Source organism: Grammomys surdaster, unplaced genomic scaffold, assembly GCF_004785775.1.
Source record: "Grammomys surdaster isolate TR1022 unplaced genomic scaffold, NIH_TR_1.0 126066, whole genome shotgun sequence".
Classification (NCBI taxonomy): Eukaryota; Metazoa; Chordata; class Mammalia; order Rodentia; family Muridae; genus Grammomys; species Grammomys surdaster.
Genome location: NW_021620876.1, coordinates 6,399,310 through 6,417,309, shown reverse-complemented (window position 1 = coordinate 6,417,309; position 18,000 = coordinate 6,399,310). Strand labels below are relative to the sequence as shown.

The 18,000-nt window shown below is 36.7% G+C and overlaps 1 pseudogene; it reads left to right on the top strand.

The window, feature by feature from the left end:
• Positions 1-8,633: 8,633 nt before the first annotated feature.
• Positions 8,634-18,000, top strand: part of LOC114610977 — a 71,072-nt pseudogene continuing 61,705 nt past the window's right edge.

Genomic DNA, 18,000 nt, shown 5'->3' with positions numbered 1-18,000 from the left:
AGAGAGAGAGAGAGAGAGAGAGAGAGAGAGAGAGAGAGAGAGAGAGAGAGAGAGAGAGATTGAATGAAAATAAAAGTTAGGCACACAAGTGGTATTAGGATCCAGAGTATTAAGTGTCTCTAGCCCAAGTTCTTAACAGGAGACAGTACCCTGGAAGATGCAGGCCAGGAAGTACATGTCAGTGAGTTGAATACAAATACCTTTGAGTGCCATTCATTCCTGGATGTTTCAAGGATAAGGATTTTTAAGCAGTTTTTCAAGTAAACAAATGTATTTGCATAAACCAGCATCATATGTAAATGTAAATTATATGAAAGAGAAACAGAAAAGAAAACAGCAGTTTCTAGAATGATCACAATGAATACAACTTCTAACAACAGATCATGAGCTAACCCCTTGATGATGAGGACTTAGAAAGTTTTTAACACACCCTTTTATGTGTATTTTATTTCTTATAAATTTGTACCAATACTATAGCACACATGGAATTTCTTAATTTCTTAATCCAGAAACACATTTCTGGATCTGTGTTCAGCCATTTGCAATATGCTGTGCTTTAAAATCCTTGTATCAATGAAGCCTTTAACATTATTAAAGAAAATTACAAGTGTGTCACATACAGTGAGATACTATATGTAAGGTTGCATCTTCACGGGATGTAGCTTTAAGAAGATATATTTTGGCTCAACATGGGAAGAAGAGAGAAAGAGAAAAGAAAAAATATTAATAGTATTTGACTAAGACAGAATTTTAAAATTTTTTGCTAATTTTGTGACTTTTCAAATATTGCTATCAGTTAAATGTTACATGAGAAAGAAGTATTTTTCAGTTTCCCTAACATAATAAAGAGTATGCTTCAGTTCTTCTTGTGATCATGGACCATCCTTATGATTCTTGATGCAACTTCTCTAGAGGAGTGGCTCTATTCATAGGATGGCTATTTTAGACTAAAGAAAAAAATCAGTCTTTAATGAGTTTTTGGAGGGCTACCTGTGTATCAAAAGTTTACCCTTTTTCCAAAATCCTCTAGGATAATCTGATCTTGTTTCTGTTCTCAGTTACAGTTGAAACAGTATGCATGACCACTTCTGAGATGTTCTGATTTGACTGTGGATACATAGCACACCATTACTTGCCTATTAAATCCTGTCTAGTTGGTGAAAATATCTCATTTTGCAAATCAGTGCACAACGTTTTCAATGAAGTATGTGAATATGTGTATTTCCTGAAACTATTTTTTCACACAAAGACACAAATTATCAATATAAAAATTGATCTCATCTCAAGGCTCCTATTTTCTGACTTGCTTTTTCATCCTTTTTTTTAACATTATCATTCTCTTAATTTCAAAATTAAACACTCTTCTTTTTCAGAATGTTTTCTTTATATAGAACAATGTGATTTAGGGAAAGATAATAGTATGTAGTTTGTGTCCTCAACAGATTTATCAGAATTACCATTGAGATGTTTCAACAAATATATTTCTCACACAAGGATATGCTCTTGTGGGTATGCCTGAGAAGAGGGCATGATGGATGTTCCTATGTTCACACTGTCATTCTACAGAAATACATTCTCTCACATCCCTCATGGGTGTTATAGAAACACACTTAATGACTGAGCCATAAGAACTGAATTTCATTCCGAGTTGTACCATGCCCTATGACTTTGTTCATTCAACTAGCACTGTGTGTTTTCTCTTGACTAGATTAGGGGTGTATAGAATATTTAAAAGGACAGACACATTCTCTGACCATTTGGAACTTATCATTTTCCTAACATGACATATATTAAGTAAATACCAATATTAAAAGTGAGTTTGGAATGATAAACAAAAAAGTATAGAATTTTGAGAATCTAATTGAGGTAATCCTAGAAAGGTAATCTAATATCTATGCCTCAGTTTCTACAATGGAAAATAATAACATGATATGGAAAATAACTCATACAAGGCACAATAAAATGATTTGTAAGAAATACATATAAATCTGTTTCTGTCTTGAAATTTTTCTTTGTGATATATACGACTCAGTTCTGGACAATGATTATAAAATAAAACAAAACCTGAACAACAAAAAACCAAGGGCTTGAAAGATTGCTTAGTGGGTAATGATATTTCCTTCCTCCAAAGCTGAGATCCTGAGTTATACTAATGGAACGCATATAGTGAAAGGTTAGAATCAATTCTAGAAAAGTTGTTCCATGATTACCACATACACATGTGTACATGATGCATGCAGACACACGAGAGAGAGAGAGAGGGAGGGGGAGGGAGAGAGAGAGAGAGAGGGAGAGAGAAAGAGACAGAGAGAGGGAGGGGGAAAGAGAGAGAGAGACAGAGAGAGACAGAGAGACAGAAAGATAGAGACAGTGATTAAATAAATAGAAAATATTTTAATTTAAAAAAATAAAAAAAACATATAGGTATACAAGATCTCATGCTTTAGCTAGTGTATGCATTCTAGAAGTATTACTACCTAAGAAAAGAACATTGAGGTGTGTCTAACATACCTTAGTGATTCCCGTAATAGATGTAGAATAAGGTAATTATTAATTGATGACTAGACATGAGTATTCAAAGGGCTTACTATAGCACCAGCACCCAAGAAGAGTTATTCTGGCTAGTTCCTTTGCTCCAGAAGAGAGGATCAGTTGCCTTCATACAATTGTATTAAGGTGGGGACTGGGCTAACCTAAGAGTAGAGATACACTATTCACAAGAAACTACAAGGAGAGTTAAACTACAATGAGTGGGTGGTTCTCTCCCTCCACATAGCTGCATAGTTCTTCTTATTCTATGTACACCATGTTGGGTGTCTACCCTGAGATTGATAACTCCAGTAGACAAAAATAATAATTACAAATTTGTTAAAGCCCAGGTCTTGGAATTAGCATATTTCACTTCCCAATAATTCTTTCAGAGCAGTCACTTCTTCCTCCCAAAAATCAGTGAAAGAAGAAACCAATCCCATTTTTCTTTGGGAGGAATGTGAAGAATTTGCAGTCATCTTTAATCTGCAGAAGAAAAAAAAATCACTAGTGATAACCACAATTTCACTCTCTTCTCCATTTTTCTTAGCCCATACTCATGTATCTTTGTTTCCAGAGCATAGTCAGCATCAAATCATCTTCTGTATTCATATAAAATTTCTGAGATGGATAGGAAACATGTAGAAAAACCCATTCCCTACAGACTCCCATTAGAGAAGTATTTTCCATCTAATCATTTATTAACAACTAGAAAATAAAATCCTAAGTGCCAGATTTTAGTCATTCACATCCTGACTCAGGATAGATTTCAAACCGTGTGCTCATTGTGATTGAGTGATCAGTAAGTTTAAAGTCCTAAGAATTTTGTTATTATGAAATGCAAGTTGTAATATACTTTTATTTCCTATATAAGACATAAGATGTAAAGAAAGTCATGCCCTATCCTAGAGGAAAAATTATGACACTAAATAAAAGAGAGCATGAGCTTTCAACTCACATAAATCTGAATTTGAAAAACATGTATGCCACTTGGGAAATGTAAGATGACAACATCACCCAGCTTCCATTTCTTCAGTGCTATTGATGCTCAAGAAAGTAGCTAGGAAATGTGGCACTATAAAAAGCGTCACCTAACAGTTCCTTCAGAAATGTTTGTCAAGGGAATAAATTAAATTACCATCCTAAAAGTAATCACCTGAAAAATAAGATTCAATCAGGAAATGGTGGCTGCTTCTGAACTAAGAGATCCATGCCTACTAAAAGGGGTACTGTGTGGGGCTGGCAAGAGAGCATTTCCTGCCTGATGATGCACTTTTGACAACCTGAATTCCATCCCTGAAACCCATTTAAACTGTAAGGAGAAAAACAATCTCACAAAGCTGTCCTCTGACCTCACATACACACACACAATTTTTTTAAAGACCTGGATGGAGAAGGCATTGTACAATTTAATGGTATAAAATACAGATTTTATTTTAGACAAAGTAACTTCACTCAAGAGCTACAAAAGAGGAAAAAGTAATGCAAAATGGTACGTGGAAATATAGTATGTTCTTCCAACCTGCGTGTTGGAGAAAGGGGAGACACATAGGTGAAGTATGGGTGAGATTTGAAGAATGAGTAGATGAATATCAAGCAACAGATTGAAGGCATAATAAGCACTCGATGTATATTCATTTTTAAAAGGAAAGAAAAAGAGGATTTGTGAGTACCTGTATTCTTTTGTTATTTTATTCTGATGACTTAATATTATGGTCAAAGCCATAGACATATGATGAGGGATTTGTAAATGCGGGTAACGTTACCAAACTTGCTTTGCAATCATTCATCTGGTAGTCCTGTAATAGACGGTTGAAGTGAACAGACTCAAGGATGGAAGAATAGGTGTGACTATTGTACTCGTTTTCCTATGGTATTGTCAAACTTTTAGAAAAATAAAGCCAAGTAGATTTTTTTCTGACTCTTCCACCTAAATTGCAGACTCTCAAAGCTGGTGCTACACCTCCTTAAGAACGATATTTAGACATGGGTCATGACAGCAGTAAGTGCAAAGTATGGACCTTTTCTGACTAACAAACTCTCTCATTTGACATGACAGTATGACTCTTAGGCACGTCTGTGGTATGAGAATGCATGTGAAGCACAGAACAAGAGAAGATGTCAGGGTTTGTGGAACATTTTTTTCCCTAGATATTTTCACCTTCTTTAAAATTTTACTCCAAACTCCTCATGTTAGTCACCCCTTACACTTAAAAGTCTGATAGAAGAAAACAAAAGTTTGTATATGATTCTTATTACAGCAAAATGACTTTATATGCTAGATGCTGTAAGCTGCAGGGGAGAAGGGAATTAGACATCAAGTCATGAATATATCTGACTACTGGGAAGACAGTCAAGTGGTCAGTTGAATAGAATGACTTCAAAACCTCTGTTCCAAACTAAACATGTATCTATAGGTAGTCAGGAGACAGACATTACCCTTCACACCTTTCCTGTTCGTGCACTCAAGTGCTAATTTGAGAGCCTGACATAGCAAAATCACTACTCTGGGCATGAGAAGCAAATAGTGATCTTCACAAACGCAGGTCCTTTTTGAATGTTTTGCTGCTATGTGATTTAGAATTAGACTAATTTCCTCATACACACTGAATTTCAATCTAATCAGCCCTCCTCCCATGTTTTCTTTGTGCCATTAGTCTCGAGATGAAAATTTTTATCTTTCAAGGATACTCCTTAATTTTTATCTCTGAATTTTTCCTAATTACTCTAGCTCTAAGCAATTACTTTGTTTGATATTAATTTCCAAATTTGAGTCATTTAATTTATTATCCCCGGACTAATCATTTAAATGAACAGATACAGTGATCTATAGACATCATAAAATGAGATTAGGTCTCCAAATATTCATTTGTACCCCCAAATAAAGTTATGTGTTGATAATTGATGATATATTTTTGAACACCCTTGGCATAACTGAATGCTGCCTAGCTCACAAAAGGTAGCAAAGAATCAACAGAGATTGTTTTCTTCTTCAGATCAGAATTCAGCTGAGAAGAATGACTCAAGAGCCCACATTCAATAGGGAAATAGTGTCAGTGCCTCGTGTACCAAGTGACAGTTTTCAACTGTGGATTTTATTTTTAATTGGCATATAAAGAAAAGTGAGGGAAACAGAAAAGGAAAAAAAAAGTGTCCCAGCTATCACCCTCAGAGGAACACATAAATGTGTCAGAGGAGAGCAGAAGAGATTCCTCCACTCTCCAGCTTAAAACAGTTCCGAGTGAGAGGCTTTAATACATCCTCAGTATGATGCATGGGAGAAAGCATACTAGAGATTTCAGAAGAATTTTCAAGTAGGCTCAGGTCTAGGTAAGAGTCTAAACTTCCACCATCATGTTTACAACACACTAAACACAGAATGGAAGACAAGAGTGTAGGAAATGGAATGCGAAGGTCTGAACACTTATAGTGGAAAGAAAGATTCACTTTCTCCAGGCTACCCACCCACGTCCAAACACTCCAACTCCCCACAAAAGCCATAAAAGATTTCTTTACTGTTTTCAGAGCAATATTTTTCAATGTTTTTGCCTTTTATGCCCAAATATCAAAGGAAATATCAATGTCTTTCTACATTGTGCTGTGACATAAACACCCATAGGCAAAAACAAAAACAGAATTCTATTTCTTTTAAATAGTGAATTCACCTCAGACTTTTAATATTTGAGCAGAGCACATGTGTGCTTGCCCTCCAAAGATCAAATATTATTGAGTTGACTGTGATATAAAGGCATATACAATTTTTCATTTAATTCAAGCATTAGTCATTATAAACCCATGTATTTACCACAACTCAAAACCAATTCAGCTAAATATTTTGTAACCTGTCTCTATCATTGAAAAATTAAAACAAGAACTCTGAAATTGTCTAATTTAACTCTAGGAATCTTCATGAAATACTTCATGCAAAACATTTTTCAGCATTCATATGACTATTCAAGTAAAAAAAAAATTAGGGACTTGAAATACGGCTCATTGTTTAAGAATGCTGCTGCTCTTCCAGGGGACCAAAGTTTCCTTCCCACCACTCAGTTCAGATTGCTAACAACTTCTGGCAAGACAAAGTCCAAGAGTTCCAACGTTCCCCTTCTTATCTCTGTGGGTCCACCCATAAATAAATAACAAATAAATATCTTTCTTCTTTTTTTCCTTTTGGGATTTTTATTTTCTTTTTTATTAATCATTTTATTCGTTTATTTTTGAAATGATATGCCTCTTCCCGGTTACCCCACCGCAAACCCTGTCATCCCATCTCCCTTCTCATCCTTCCCCTTTGCCTCTATGAGGGTACTCTTCCAACCACTCCTGCCTCACCATCCTAGCAACCCCCTTGGCTGGGGAATAAAGCTTCCACAGGACCAAGGGCCTCCCCTTCCACTGATGTCAGATAAGGCCATCCTCTGCTACATGTGTATCTGGAGCCATGGATCCCTCTATGTATATATTCTTTGGTTGGTGGTTTAGTCCGTTGGAGCGCTGGGTGGTCCAGTTATTGATATTCTTTTTCCTGTCGGGTTGAAATCCCCTTCGGCTCCTTCAGTCCTTCCCATAGCTCTTCCATAGGGGTACCCTGGCTCATTCCAATGGGGGTCTGTGAGTATCTGCATCTGTATTGGTCAGGTGCTGGTAGACCCCCTCAGAAACAGCCATATTAGACTTCTGTCAGCAAGGTCTTCTTGGTGTCAGAAATAATATGGGGGTTTGCTGTCTGCAGATGGTATGGAGCCCTAGATGGGGGAGGTCTCTGGATGACCTTTTCTTCGGTCTCTGTTCTATTTTTTGTCCCTGTCTTTCCACTAGACAGGAACATTTCTGGGTTAAAAATGTTGAGATATGTGGGTGGCCTTATCCCTCAACTGGGGTCTGTGCTTTAACTAAAACAACTGACAACTTTATTTTCACATTTCAAAATATAAATAACAACCATGCTTTTTTTATATCACTTCTCCCTCCAAAACTATTCTCTCCATTAGGAAGGGACATTTCCTTGTCATGCAACCAGAAAACACTAAGGGCCAGGACTGAGATCTTCTGGGTGAAAAAGGACAAGGAACACAAAACTGTTGTTCTTCCTATGGTGTTGTACACCTCTTCATCTCCTTCAGTCTTTTCTGTAACTCCTCCATTGGGGACCTCTTGCTCAGTCAAATGGTTTGCTGCAAGCATCCATCTCTGTGTTTGTCAGGCTCTGGTAGAGCCTCTCAGGAGACAGCCATATCAAGTCAGCAAGCACTTCTTTGCATCCACAATAATGTCTGAGTTTGGTGACTGTATATGGGATGTATACCCAGGTGGGGCAGTCTCTTACTTTCTTTCAGTCTCTGCTCCATACTTTTTCTCTGTATTTGCTCCCATGAATATTTTGCTCTCCTTTCTAAGAAGAACTGAAGCACCCACACTTTGGTCTTCCTTCTTCTAGAGCTTAATGTGGTTTGTGAATTGTATCTTGGATATGAGCTTTTGGGTTAATAGCCAACCAACCAGACAAACCAGAGTGCCCATGGACTAAATCACCAACCAAGGAGTACACATGGAGGGACCCATGGCTCCAGCTTCATATGTAGCAGAGGATAGCCTTGGTGGGCATCAACGGGAGGAGAGGCCCTTGGTCCGGTGAAGGCTCGATGCCCCAGTGTAGGAGAATTCGATGGCAGAGAGGCAGGGTGCATAGGTGGGTGGGTGGGGAAGCACCCTCATAGAAGCAGGGGGAGGGGGTATTGGATAGATGTTTCTGGGGGAGGGGAAACCGAGAAAGGGGTTACCATTTGAAATGTAAATTTAAAAAATATCCAATAAAAAAAAGAAACACAAAACTTGTAAAGAGACATTCTGCTCTTACCTGTCTGGCCAAGTCATGCCAGGCCGAGTGAGCACCATCATGGGGTTGTGGGAGTGGAGGCCTCTTCATTGAAGGCCCAGACATCATGTGCTTGCGTCGCATGGATGGCCTCTTTCTAGGAGCAGGTCCCAAAGACATCATCTCAGGAAGAGGATCCATCACTGGTTTCGTGGGAGGGCCTCCTATGTGAGGTGCGGGCATCATGCCAAGAGGAGGAGGACCTGAAAGACTGGGGGGAGGTGGGATCATGGCATCTGCAGGAGAGAAGCAGAACATGGAGCTGGGAGGTACTCTTTGTTGAAAATAAATATTTTTCATAATCACTTAAATTCATGATCAGCATTAGAATTATGTGAATGTCCTAATTTTTGATACTATATTAGTAAAATTTACATTATTGTTTTCCTTATAATGGAAGAACTGAGGAATCCTACATTTTTTTTCCTTTCTCCTTACAATGAAATGTCATCTAAGTCTACAGAAAGAATGTAACGGTGAAAAATCCAGAAGAGATCTCATCACAGTTATACTAGCTGAGACTTGGGTCTTAGACATCTAAATCTGTGGAAAAATTAATTTTGTTTATTAAGTCACCTAAGTGCTAAGGCAGATAAAACTGACCAATATAGTTCCCACAATTACTCTGGTTCAGGGAGGTAGTAGTGGTCCCCAAGGAAGAAGGGAGATGACCAAAAGAATTACTATCCCAGAAACTATGTCTAAGAGCTTTTTCATCCTAAATGGAGCCAGAGGTATCAAGTAAATGTTCCCTTTCCTTCCTGGGGTAGCTCTGTTGACAGCCCATCACATTATGGGTTAACTAAAACCTGTTACCCTTTCTCCAGAACACACTGCTATTGACAAAGACTTTCACTGAGGATAGGACAAGAATGGCTTGTTCTGTCAAGTTCTTTTTTCTTTCCAGCTCTGCAGCATCAACTGAGCCTAGGAGCACTTCACAATGAATGTTTTCTTCCAGTCTTATGTTCATGTAAAGGTAAGCTTCCTACAAGATCCAATCTCTTGCTCCTCCTTGGCAGAATCACCATTTCAAATTTTTCTGATATTACTTATGCTGTAATTTCCAACCAAATTAATACAAAAGTGAAGTATTAAGAAGAGTGACCCTAAGGATGAGAAGAGAGCCTTGAGCATTTCCTGAATACCTGCCATGAGTTTGGCTTCTAGATTGGGTTTTCTCTGAATTTCTATTCTTCCTAACATTTTTAATGGCAGTATATCCATATCACCTTCCAGAAACATTAATAAATTAAAATGCACCCACTGCTAACAAAAAGGATTGCAAAAACTCATAGCCAACTGTAAAAAGAGAACAAGTTCCAAATAATTCCAAGAGCCCTTGGTGTACTACATCTATTCCCATTTTCTTTGCATCCCTCAATATTACTCTTCCTTCCATTCACAATTATAAAATACAGTGTGTGCTACCTTACTTTAAGCATCAATTTCATTATGAAATCTTTTTATGTGATCTTACCTGTTTTCTACCTGTGAAGTTTCAAAAGAGTAGTTTCTCTTTATTCTTTGAAACTTTCATACACATATACAACCTGAATCATAACCATCCCCAGTTCCTCCCTCAGACTCCTGGGATCCCCAAACACAACCTTTTCCACCTTCATGCCCTCTTCTTGATTTTTAACTTGTTGAGTCCAGTTATTATTGCCTGCACACACAGGTGGGTGAGACCATCCACCAGAACAGGGCAATTTTCCATTGGTTATTCCCCCAAAGAAATGGCTCTCTCTCCCCAGCTAGCCAACAATTGCCAATTGCTCCACAGCTTGGGGTGGAGCTTCATTCTCCCTTCCTTATCCATGTTGAAATATTACATAGACCAATCGTGGGTGAGTCTTGTCCAAGCAATAGTAGCTTCAGTGAGTTCAGGAGGGTAATGATCACGTTTCCAGATGACAGCAGTTCCCAGTAATCCTCACAATTCTCTTATTCATAGTCTTTTCACTTACCCTTCCTAGATGATCTCTTGAACATTGTGCAAACGATGCTGTAATATATGTCTCATTTAGAACTGAGCAACAAACAGTTATTTATTAGCTACTATACATTGTAAAAAGTAGCTTCTATGACCGAGGCTGATAGCTGCATGAATATATGCCTATAAAAATAAATGTTTAGAGGGCAGTTTGCCAAAAATTCCACTTAGCAAATCAATAGTAGTTTTATCCTAGGGCTATTGGCTTCTGCCCATGTTTAATAGTATCAGACTTGAATTTCTTCCATGACTCAGTCATTAAATCCATTTGAAAGTAGTCAGTCAATCCCATATCAATCATGCCATTATTTCATCAATGGATACATTCTGCCTGGCAATTTGGCACTACCTATAGCATGTATCATCCAGTATTGAATAAGTCCATTGATGATGTTTTTTTCACCCAGCATCCTGCATTGCACTTTCAGGTACTATGAACACCAGCCAGCAAGGGCAAAATTTCCAGGACAGTTCCAACATTTTTCCTCTATGTCTTGCAAGTATGATGTACTTTCAGCAACAAGGTAATATAGGCAAGCAAGAGCAATCCTTTCAGCAATACTTTCAGCAACAAGGTAAATAGGAAAGCAAGAGCAATCCTAATAGCTTATGATGTGCTGGGGTGCTCTGGATGCCTCCCCTGTTTGATTTTTGGGTACTCTTGTCTCATTTTGATTTCTACAGTTTATACATCTAATTATCATCTAATTATCTCATAAGATTTTTGGAGAAAGGCAGTATGTGTGATAGTGGGTTAAATTCTCCATGGACCTGGCCAATGTCTGGCACAATGCCTACAAGGTAAAAGAATTAAGAGTGTAATACTTTCATTTGCAGTTTTCCAAAGAAAAAATAATCCCAAGTACTTCTTTTACAAAATGTGTTTAAATTAAATTGTCTTCTACCTCAAGAGTAGGAGAGGCACCAGTTTGCAATTTCAGATAAATTATAAATATCAGTATCTTTTATGTGTGATAATAATTTCTACAAATTGAATGTGTTCCCTTAAGGTTCTTGTGCTGAAATTGTGGTCCCCGTTGTGGTGGTTGGAAATGGTGGAAGCAAGAGGTAATACTAAATAGGAGGTATGGGAGCTATCAAAGTCTTTACCATCGAGTAGATTTGTACAGTTTTTGTAAGACTGATGTATGTTCCAGCAAAAATAGGTTGTTCTAAAAAGAACAAGGTTGTCTCTTAATACCCTTGCATTTCTGAACCACATGATCTCTTCTTTTAACATGGGCTCAAAAACGATGTTTTCTACAATATGAAAATACCATGATGTAGCCAAAATATCTTTACCTGAAACAGTGGAGTTTCTTGATTATAATCTTCAAGATTCTAAAGCTGTGGAGTAAGTGAACTATTTTGTTCTACATATGCTACTCAACCTATTACTTTATTATGAAAATAGAACATGATTTGATGTTATATTGAAGGCTATTATTTAAGGATGACTGGAAATCTTTAGACAGTAATGATTTTAAGTTTGTATAGTGAATGAAAAAAGGTTGACTTACCTATTGGTGTTAACTTAGTCAACAAATATTTATTGTTCACTTACAATATTGTAGACATTATAGACAGAAGCTCATTTCCATAATTTATTTTTTTAATCACATTGAAGACATAAGAGCAAAGAGATCAGCACAACATGATAAAAGAAAGATACTGTTTGGAAATTCACAGATCAATATTTTAAAATATTTCTTAACATAATAATTGATAGAACTTTCTCCTGTAATGATAAAGAGCATACGGTAGGAATTATTATGAAACAATTATGAAAATTATTAGGTATGAGTTACATTTAAAACGTTCTTTCTGTTTGTATTCGGCAATTTAGGAGAAAGTACTTTATTATCCTATTGTCCTATCTTAGAAAGTTCAGAATTCTGTATCTAAATCACTATTTATCCTACTTTGCATTATTAACTTAAAAATATCTTCTTGGATCATGTGTAAAAGAATGGGTCTCTGATTCTTATGCCTGCCTGCTCTTGGGCTCTTTTCCTTCTGTTAATTTTCCTTGTCTACTTTCAACATGATGGTTTATGTCTTATCTTAATATATTGTATTTTGTTGTGCTTTTTAAATTATCTTTTAGATGCCTCTTCTTTCCTAATGAGAGAGAGAGAGAGAGAAAGAGAGAGAAAGGACTCAATCCAGTGGAAGGTAAGGTGGGGAGGAACTAGGAGAAGTAAAGGAAGGAAAATTATAATTGTGATATATTTCATGAGAAAAGAATCTATTTTCTACAAAAAAGAAGTGTGTGTGTGTGTGTGTGTGTGTGTGTGTGTGTGTGTGTGTTTAGATAGGTGATAGGTAGATAGATAGATAGATAGATAGATAGATAGATAGATAATAGAGAGATAAATAGATACGTAGATACATAGATATTATGGGCCTACTATATATGTGTGTGCATGTGCCTTTATTGTTCTTGTCAACTTATTTCATTGGTACAACTTTCTTTTTATGAGAAAGTGAAAATAATAGTTTACATAGCATGGAGGATTTAGAAAAAGTGTCAAGTAATTCTGCTTGTCTTTTTTTTTTAAAACATAGCAAACAAGGTCCCTCACATTTTACATTAATTTTAGGAACTACTTGTAAACTCTGCAGAAAACTCAGTATACTTAGGGAATGAAGGAAAATGTTACTAACAATGCTGGGTTTAAATAAGACTACCCAGGTATCACATTTTAATTGTCCTACAAAAGATATAAAGTCAGATTTTTCTGACTTGCCTCTAAGAACATTGAAAAATGACAGAAAGGTGACTAACATTCGAAATAACACTGAAAATCAGGCAGAGAAATAACCATTAGACATTCTCCTAAAGCACTGCATACAGGGACTGATTTCCCACTACTCAGAGAAAGTGCTTTCTATTCTACTAGTACATTCTCAGTCAGAAAAAAAGAGACTGAAATTTTTGTTTATTATTTTGTGTATACATATGTGTGTATGTATGAATATGAATGAATGTGTGTGTGTGTGTGTGTGTGTGTGTGTGTGTGTATTTTACACCTATTCCATGCACCCATTTGTAAATCAGAGGACTGCGTATGACTCTCAGTTCTCTCTTTCCACCATGAGGGTCCTAGAAAACAAAGTTTGATCATTTGTCTTGACAGCAGATACTTGTACTGGTTCCTACCATCTCACCATTACAAATAACGATATGAGCATAAATAATAGGTAGGTGGTAGAAACTTTATTAACCTGAGTTCATTCCTTACAAAGGAGTGGGAGAAAGAAGGGAAGAAAGAAAGAAAGAAAGAAAGAAAGAAAGAAAGAAAGAAAGAAAGAGGGAGGGAGGGAGGGAGGGAGGGAGGGAGGGAGGAAGGAAGGAAGGAAGGAAGGAAGGAAGGAAGGAAGGAAGGAAGGGAGAAAGAAAATGGAAGACAGAAGGGAAGGAGACCTGGAGGGAGAAAAATATAATGTCTTAAAAGTCTGTTACTCATTTCCCCAATCATCGGAAGGTATCACATGGCATACATCAGTAAAAGACATGAAAGAAACAGGATATACATGGCTTTGCTGCATATTTATCAAGAAGCACCAAACAGTAGATACACCAAGACTAGAAAACAATAATTTATATTAAGTTTTAAGTTGGAAAAGAGTTTCCTAAAAAATTAATTAATTAAAGTATAGATTGTCTTATGCCTCAAAATATTTGTAGCAAATTGTTCCTAGGTGTTTGATAAATCATTTGTAGCATTTATAAAGAGTAATTGATAAGAACCAGGGAGAAATCTGAGTGGCAGACAATGTATCTAGCTTGTCATATGCAATGTGTTTAATACATACATGGGTGATTACACATAGACATTCAGAAAGCTAAAGAAAATTTAAAAGAAACAATCAACTTCAAGAAAAATTAAAGTCATATATTATTGGAACAATACTTTTCTTAGCCTCAATTACAACCAGTATTTACATAATCATAATGTTAACAATGACTGATAATTTCACCGAAAGTTATTTTTGAAAAGGAAAATGATGATAGTAACTAATTGTTCACAGTTTAAGCCAAAAGTAGGGTACAAATATTATTTAACATATGGAGATAAATGGTAGAATGTAGAAATAAAAGGTAAACGTGAAACGTGAGTAATGCATGTTCAGAGAGAGGAGAGAGATGTAGAGGGCAGAGAACAGTAGGTTGTGCTTCAGTACTCTCGATATCTTTAATTGTGTTTTGTACACATTATTTTTAGTAAACATAAAAATATGATTAGATGTTGTAATAAAGGAGAGTAATTGATGTGGAACAAAAACTATAATCACAACACAAGTAAAAAAATAGATTTTATGTTTAGTGTTAAGAACAAGGCACTATTATTCAAAATTTACCCTTAAGCATATTACGGTTACTGTTTAATTAACAATCTTTAAATAAATGCCAAGTCTCTGGACCAACTATGCCTTGGTACTTAATATTCATACAGATAGCTGTTTATATGAGAGCAAATGAAACCCATTTTCTGTCATACTAGCAAGTATTCAAGGCCAAAACATTAGCTACCTCTGGAGTAGGCTGGAAAAAAAAATCAGATAATCCAGATTTGACTCAAAATTAAGCTGGATAGAATAGATTTGTTAAGGTATGCAATAATAAAACATATTCTGAATTAGTGCATGAAAGCTGAGGAGGCAATTATGAAATTCTGAGGAAAGTAGGCAAGTGAAGAATCCTGTAGTGAAATGGAAAGAAGAGGAAAAGGAAGGGGAGGGGAGGATGCATCTGCCTAACAATTAAAACAAGCAGAGCAATGTGACATCTTCATGATGAAAAGAGTCCTGTGAGTAGGACAAGAAATTACTAGGGAAGGACATTGAATTCCAGTTAACATTATTTGTAATCATCAAGAAAAGCAACCAAATAATAAAAATATAAAACAAGAAAGGAAAAGAAGCACTTATAGCAAGAGGGCAAGCTGCATAGTGCTCTAACTTCAGTCTTTAACATAGTCTAAGTCTTCTTTAGTAATATGAATTGATTTTTATTTTAAAAAGTAAATGTAGATTTTAGAGAAAAACTCAGAAAGAGAAAAGACTATACTGAAAAATTCAAATTCTACTCCACTGTAATTATATTGTTATTTTATTCATGCTATTAACTTATAGATTTATAAATAATTGAGGAAAATTGTTTTTTCCCAAGAGCTGGAGATGGAGTATACATAGGTAAATAAACAGAGAGGTGACAGATACACACACACACAAACACACATACACATTCTGTGATTTTATGAAATTTCCTATCTAGTGGAAGAGATAAATACTTGAATGGATACAGAAAATGTGGCACATTTTTAAAAAAATGGAGTATTACTCAGCTATTAAAAACAGTGAATTTGTGAAATTCTTAGGTAAATGGATGGAACTAGAAAATATTATCCTGAGCGAGGTATCCCAATCACAAAAGAACACACATGGTATGCACTCACTGATAATTGGATATTAGCCCAAAAGTTCACAATACCCAAGATACAACACACAGACCACATGAAACTCAAGAAGAAGGAAGACCCAAGTGTGAGTGCTTCAGTCCTTCTTAGAAGGAGTAACAAAATACTCATGGAAGCAAATATGGAGACAAAGTGTGGGACAGAAACTGAAGGAGGGACCCTCTGGAGACTGTTCCACCTGGATATCCATCCCATATGCAGTCACCAAAGGTAAATGCTGATGTGGGTGTCAGGAAGTGCATGCTGACAGGAACCTGGTATAGCTGTCTCCTTAGAGGTCTGCCAGAGCCTGACATATACAGAGGCAGATGCTCACATCTAACCATTGAACTGATCATTGGGTTCTCAATAGAGGAGTTAGAGAGAAGACTGAAGGAGCTGAAAGGGTTTACAGCCCCATGGGGAGAGCAATGCCAACCAACCAGAGCTCCCACGGTCTAAACCATCAACCTGGGAGAACATATGGAGGGGCTTATGGCTTCAGCTGGATAAGTAAGGGAGGATGGCCTTGTTGGGTATAGGTGGGAGAGGGGCTCCTTGGTCCTGTGAAGGCTGGATACCCCAGTGTGGGGGAATTCGAGGGTGAGGAAGTGGGAATGGGTGGGTGGCTAGGGGCACATCCTCATAGAAGCAGGAGGATGGGGGATAGGATAGGGGGTTCCTGGGTAAGGGAGAAATATGGAAAGGGGATAACATCTGAAATGTAAATAAAATATCCAATAAAAATATTTTAAAATAAAAAGGGTAAGTTTGACAGAGTATAATTGCTTCTGCAGGTGATTAAAAAAGATAAATATTTATACAAAACTCAAGCTTCGTTAAAGTTTAACACTTAATTAATGCTTAATGCTTTTAATTTCATTCTTTCAGCTTGGATAAAAATTATTTCTGGAAGGTGGCAAGCTTGCATTTTTTTAAGTTTGCTTCCTGCTCATCAGAACACAACTATGGAAATATGAACCCTGTACATATTCCAGAAGGCAGATGGAAGGTGGATTTAAAATGCTCAAAAAAATTTAAGTTTACAAACTAGTTTGTCCTGTTGAGGACAAGGCTATTTGACCATCTGGTATATTCACCTTAGTTCTTATAAGAAGGTCGAGCAACCAAGGCCTGAAAAGATATTTCAGTGCTTAAGAACAGTTGCTTCTCTTCTAGAAGATCCAAATTCAGTTCCCAGTACTCATGAAGATGAATTACAACTGCCTGGAGCTAACATAACACTAATCAGAACAGAAAATCTCACCATGAAATAGAGATTACATGTTTCTCATAATGTTGGTAAAATAAGTGTAGAAAACAACTGTCTTAGCTAGAATTTCATTGCTATAAAGACACAACATGAGCAAGGCAACTCTTATAAAGGATATTTAATTGGGGTTGGATTACCGTTTCATAGGTTTAGTACATTATTATGGTAGGAAGCATAGCAGCATGCAGGCAGACATGATGCTACAGAATGAGTTAAGACTTCTACATCTTGAACCACAAGCAGCAAGGAAGAGATGGTGTTCCACACTGAGCAGAGCTTGAGCTTATATGAGACCTCATAGCTCCATTTCCACAGTGATATACTCCCTCTACCAAGTCCACACCTCCTCCAATAGGGTAACACTTCCTAATAGTGTGACTAAGCATTCAAACACATGAATCTGTGGGAACTATACCCTTTTAAACCACCACTCAGCAATCATATCCAATGCCAAACATTTGTTAGAAAGTCACATATCTTCTAACATTTAATCCTTATAACAAATCATGAGTAATATGTCCATTTTGCAGTTAGAAAATTGAGCTTGAGAAAGTTATTGCAGGTTATATAAGGGTCAAGATGAAGTGAGAATGTGAAACCAAGTCTTGACTCAGGATTTCATTCTTTCTCCATTAAACTCCACATTATTTTATGAAATATATTATATATATGAATGAATGATCATTAGAGAACATAAGTAATCCAAGAACTGGGCAGTACTGGCAAAGCAGCTAGTAATGAACGTCAGTGTGAATGGAGAAATTCTGTTTGCAGGCATTAAAGTTAGTAAATGTTTATCCAGACTCTAGGGCTTTCTCCTCTCTCTCTCTCTCTCTCTCTCTCTCTCTCTCTCTCTCTCTCTCTC